This window comes from Crinia signifera, chromosome 1, assembly GCF_055691185.1.
Source record: "Crinia signifera chromosome 1, ASM5569118v1, whole genome shotgun sequence".
NCBI lineage: Eukaryota > Metazoa > Chordata > Amphibia > Anura > Myobatrachidae > Crinia > Crinia signifera.
In genome coordinates this window covers 125,655,497-125,661,734 of record NC_139217.1, presented here as the reverse complement: position 1 = coordinate 125,661,734, position 6,238 = coordinate 125,655,497, and the positions used below count along the sequence as shown (strand labels likewise).

Sequence of the window (6,238 nt, the reverse complement as noted above, 5' to 3'; positions counted from 1 at the left end):
AAAATCCGGGGGACTCCTACTCGGTTTGACCCGTGATTTTATGAAACCAGGGCTGACTCTTTGAGCCCGGGCTGGTTATGCTCAGGAGCAGGAACCCCACGTGTTTTTTTTTTTTTTTTTATACAATTTTTTGGGGACAGAAGCATGCACAGAGTCTAAGTAAGAAATTATAACACGGTGATAAAATGTATACATTTATTAATGCATAGAGAATGCATAGAGAAAAAGCCAGAATAATTAAGGACAATCAAATAATAAAAACAATATATTTATAGAGTACAAATACAAGTAAATTTCCCCTAGTTTCGGACTTGGCTGTAAGAATAGTCCTGGTTAAATTTTTTTGGACAGAACAATGCACAGATTGCACTGAGCTGTGCATGGTTCTGTCAAAATTGCCCATCACAACCTGGTCTGTTTGTGTGGCAATTTTAAGTAACATTTTCCCGAATTTGCATCCCATTAAATTTGCGATTTGTATACTTTTTTTTAAATTAAGTAATTTTTATTGGATTTTCAAAAACAAATAACAAGCTCCGACGAGGACATTTTAAGCATACAACATATAAAATAAGGCATACCTAACTATGCTACCTATTCTACCCAAAGCAAACCTCCCAAAAGGAACCCAAAAAAAAACCTCCCCTTAACCCCCCACCCTGTATGACCTAACCCCAATCTAGGTATACTTAGATCCCGAAAAAAACACCACTCCCCCCAGCTATCTATACTAACTATCACTAAAAGGAAATACATTTGTGGCTTCCAGCTTATTTGAGCTAGGCTAGCCTACAAATCCTAATTTACCCCTACCTCCCAGCCCACCCCCTACTTCCTACACTACAAAATCTATCTAAGAACCCCCCACCCACCCAACCTCATAAAGGATAGAAAGAATGAATGCCTGTCAGGGGCAGTACAAAGCAGGATAAATTAGTTTAAGACATAAGGGCAAAGTATTTAGCTGTTGCCCCTCCGGTCCCAACAAGAAGAAGTACCACAGCATAGTAATAACTGGACGACACTTAAACTGGAATATAAGTCCAGTCAGGGGATAAACAGATCATCGGGCACTGGTACACTATGAACAGAAACATATGAATACAGGAATTTCAGAAGTATAAGAAAAACTTTAGTCCGGCCAAGCTCTCCTCTTCTGTGGAGGCATATGGACAGCAGTCCCACCCTTATACACTTTAGGACACAGATACAGGAGTTGATAGCACTGGAACAGTAGCACTAGGATTGTGTTATCCATCCAAGGGTACGGATCCAAATAGACATAGGCAAATAAGGAGCCATCTAACAATGACATAGCTAACGAAACAATAGGGCCTATCTTGAAGGAGTTCCCAAAATGAGGGGCTTGAACCGTAGCATGAGAAATAGGGGATATCTCCTCATGGCAGGATGGTTCCATAGGTGTAGAGGACGCAGAAGAGATAAGTTACCAGAGTTGTTGATACAATCTCCACATCTCCAAATACAGCAAGAATCCTCCTCGTGGAGAGAGTAATGGCCTCAAGTATTTGCTGAAAACAGGCAGACATCACTGATGTAGTATAGTCAAGGTATATGGCAGATAAGTGGTGGCTAGCACACCACAAACCGCCCACACAACAGAATGGAAAAGGAGCAGTTATCCCGACTTCATACAAGGTTTCCAGCAATCAGGTATCAGGCAGACTGCAGAGCCTGGTCAGTAATAATGGATATCTTGAGGCACCAATAGTGCACAGGGTAGCCCTGCAGGCAGAGTATGGCCACACAGAATAGGTATAGATTGTATTTGTAAGGTAGCACACAGCAGCTATGAGGATATCACCAGAGTGAGCCCAAGGGTGCCTTTAAATGATGTATGACCAAGGTGCTCCCTGACTGCGGGTATAAGGTACAGGTGACAAGTGCAGCATAGTTATAAACACATTTGTAGCTGACCGCTCAGCAAGTAGGCGGAGTTCTTTGTATAGGGGACGGCTCTGAATGCTATGTACTGAAGCTGCGTGTACCACACTGCAGCTCTTCTGCACCAGCACCCACACGTCAGCCCAGTCTGCCGGGCACACCGCCCGCGCTCAATATTGCTCCACACGGATCACCCACGGAGCTCCAGGCATCAGGGGACAAGGTCAGGCATCCAGACCCCTCCAGCGAGCAGCCGCTGCCCATCAGCACCCGCGGGTCCTCCGACTACAGGAGAACCCGCAGACAAGGATCCCCAAGATGGCGCCCGCACAGGATCCGTCCAGAGAAGAAGACGCCAGGCCAGGGAGACGGACCTGGACACTCCAGGCCCGCACACAGTCGCCAAACAGCTCAGCAGATGCAGGGGACCTTCCGGGGCACTGGTGAGTGGGTGAGGGGCTCCCCAGGGTCACACAGGCAGGATATTTAGCAAATGTATCGCGGAGCCCACTCACCCTCCCCGACTGTTCAGACGCCCATCCAAGCCACGCCCCCCCACGATTTGTATACTTTTTAATGGGAAAACATCTGGATGCGAATTGAAAAATTGCCACTCATTAAGTTGTCGTTAATGTGCGATTTCGCTTCGCTCGCCACAAGTTTGCTGAAGGTAATAGACACAGGAGGATGGCGTGGACCCCAAAATAACCCTTGTGACTCTCTGATGAAGGAGTTTCCCAAAATTCATTTTGCGGGACCCCAAGTGCAGGGGCATGTCTTACGGAACCCCATATTCTTCATTTTGGGAGTTGTGCTGGGCAGATCCCCTGCACTGGCTCTCCCAACTTTCACCCCTCGAGTCTGGCCCACAGGACACTGAGACAATGTCCAATTAGTGGGACTGTCCTGCTCTAACTCATACTTGCCGATGCTCCCGCATTTTGCGGGAGCCTCCCGCTTTAGCCCCCAGTCCCCCGGTCCCCCGCAAAGCCCTCCCGATCCCCCGGAATTTCAAAGTCCAGTTTCAAAATCCGGACTGCGCGTGCGCTAGTCCGGCGCGATGGGGGGCGGAGCTTGGCACTAGTGCATACTTGCCTACTTTTGAAAAGCAAAATGAGGGAGATTTTAGATGATCGCAAAATGCACTGAGAGCAGCGTCGCGCATCATTATATACATACATATATAGAGATCAGTGGACCGGCACTCTGTTTCTGCTGTCGGGGTCAATATGCTTGCCTGGGTGCCTGCTTCAGTGTACATGTGTTCAGGTGCGCCAATGTAGATTGCTGTAGAAAGCGTCACTCCAGGGCTTGTGATCAAGTTAACATTTATTGGGTCAACGCCGTTTCGGGCCTCCTGATGACGGGCTGAGGCCCGAAACTGCATTAACACAATAAATTTCCCCTTGATCACAAGCTCTGAAGTGACGCTTTCTACAGCAATCTACATATATATATACATACATACAGTATATATAGATATAGATATAGAGATGTAGGGACTGCGGCACTCGCAGAAATAAAAACTCAAGGCAAGCTTGGTTTTAACCAACGTTTCGTGGCTGGTGTCGCCACTTTATCAAGGTGCCAAAGAACAAGTGTACAAATGAAAAAACTTACTTAAATAGCCCTGGACTCGTTCGTGACGCCCGGCGTCCGTCTCTGCAGCGTCTAATGATGACGTCATGTGTCCACGGCAACGACGTGAGTCACGAAGGAGACCCATATCACGTGATCTGTGCATATAATGAAAATTGTTTTTTCATTATATGCACAGATCACGTGATATGGGTCTCCTTCGTGACTCACGTCGTTGCCGTGGACACATGACGTCATCATTAGACGCTGCAGAGACGGACGCCGGGCGTCACGAACGAGTCCAGGGCTATTTAAGTAAGTTTTTTCATTTGTACACTTGTTCTTTGGCACCTTGATAAAGTGGCGACACCAGCCACGAAACGTTGGTTAAAACCAAGCTTGCCTAGAGTTTTTATTTCTGCGAGTGCCGCCGTCCCTACATCTCTATGTCTCCTTGACCCACGGCTGTGAGCTCAAGCTTGGAAGGCACCGCAGCACCTACACCGCGTTCAATTGAGTATCCCCATTGGGACTGGATTGCCCATCAGAGTGCCGCCCCAGCTACACTAGATATAGATATAGATATATAGAGAGAGAGAGAGGAAATTATAAAGTCGGAGTATGGAACAAACCAGAGGACTTAGTTCTGCGCGCGCCGAAGGCGCGCGCGCTCTGCAAAAGGGGGTGTGGCCATGGGAAAAGGGGCGTGTCTTTATGTGAAGTGTACCACACCACATACCACTTATACACCACACTAGTCGGACTCCTTATACTATCTAGTACTAGTGCCCTTACACATTGTACCACACAGTATGAGACAAAATTCAAGGACAAAGGGACAGGGAGAGTGACATCAGAGAGACAGTGGGAACACAGAGAGAGTGACAGCAGGGACACAGACAGCCACATATGTACTGTATATTGGGCATCATGGTATGTGGCATATGCTCATTATACATATGCCACACACCGTGATGCTCCATTATACATATATGCCACACACCGTGATGGCCATTATACATATGCCACACACCAATGCCCATTATAAATATGCCGCACACCATGATGCTCATTATACATATGCCGCACACCGTGATGCCCATTATAAATATGCCACACACCGTGATGCTCATTATACATATGCCACAGACCGTGAATCCCATTATACATATGTCACACACCCTGATGCCCATTATACATATGCCACACACCCTGATGCCCATTATACATATGCCACACACCGTGATGGCCATTATACATATGCCACACACCGTGATGCCCATTATACATACGCCACACACCGTGATGCCCATTATAAATATGCCGCACACCGTGATGCTCATTATACATATGCCGCATACTGTGATGCCCAATATACATATACCACACACAGTGATGGCCATTATACATATGCCCCACACCGTGATGCCCATTATACATATGCCACACACAGAGATTCCCATTATACATATGCCACACACAGAGATTCTCATTATACATATGCCACAGACCGTGAATCCCATTATACATATGTCACACACCCTGATGCCCATTATACATATGCCACACACCGTGATGGCCATTATACATATGCCACACACCGTGATGCCCATTATACACATGCCACACACCGTGATGCTTATTAAACATACCAAAATAGACGGCTCCGGTAGTCAACCACATGTTCTTGCCAACAGCTGCCCTACTGATTTGAGAAGTTTAGCGATATAGTGGCTTAGACCGTGCCCGCCCAAAAAGCAGAAATGACAGAATGACTATAGTAAGCTATCCCATGTTCATTATTATTTCACTTAACAGTAGTCATGGGAACATGACAAACAGGTGACAAGCTGTATGAAAGCTTGTCAGTGGCACACACTGCAACCTACATACACTTACACCGCATATATATATATATATATATATATATATATATATACACATATACATACACACACGTATACATATATATATATATATATACATATATATAATATATATATACACACTTATACATAATATATATATATATATATATATATATATATATATATATATATCTTTTAAGTGCCCCTTGTAGGAAGGCAGGCAGCTAGAAAATTAATGGGGCATGACGACAGGAGTAGTGGAGCATGTCTTGGGACGGGAGCCAGTCGGGGACCAGTGGTGGGGGTAGAGGTGATCGATAAGAAGCAGGCTTAGTGAGTGGGGGAGAGGAATGCAGCTTACAGTCAGAAACAGTCAGTTAACTTTAAGCTTTTACTTACTGGCTGCTGCGGCTGCTGCTCCTTACACAGCTGAGACGAGTCTGACACTCTTGTGTGCTCCCGGCTCCCGCTGCCCGACTCACTGTCTGCCAATGCCTCAGTCCACTGCCGCTGCCAGCGCCGCTCCTGCACGCTCAGGCCAGCGCTACCCACACAGCCCCGCGGTGGCCTTCCTAATTACGTCACGGCGTCGCGCATTTAGGCCCCGCCCCCACAATGACGCGTTCGCGCATGCGCATTACGTTTTTATTGGAAAGGGGACAAAAAAGCGGAAGAAACCCAGGGATTTGCGGGGGGGCGGGAGAATGATTGGAAAAACGGGAGACTCCCGCTAAATGCGGGAGGGTAGGCAAGTATGCGACTAGTGTGCATAGTAAGCAGCGCTGCCACGGCGCCCAGCAGACAGAGCCTCCAGGCAGGGAGACTTTACCAGCAGCAGCTGCGGAGTCTTCACCTCACCCCCACATTGAGGAAGCTGCAGGGCAGGC

General features: G+C 47.0%; 1 long non-coding RNA gene across 1 annotated transcript in view; it reads right to left on the bottom strand.

Moving 5' to 3' along the window:
* LOC146060165 (uncharacterized) overlaps window positions 1–6,223 on the bottom strand; it is a 29,344-nt gene extending 23,121 nt beyond the window's left edge. The window contains exon 1 of the long non-coding RNA XR_014470384.1: window positions 5,751–6,223. This is a non-coding gene — a long non-coding RNA (uncharacterized LOC146060165). The remainder of the gene's footprint in view (window positions 1–5,750) is intronic.
* Window positions 6,224–6,238: the final 15 nt, after the last annotated feature.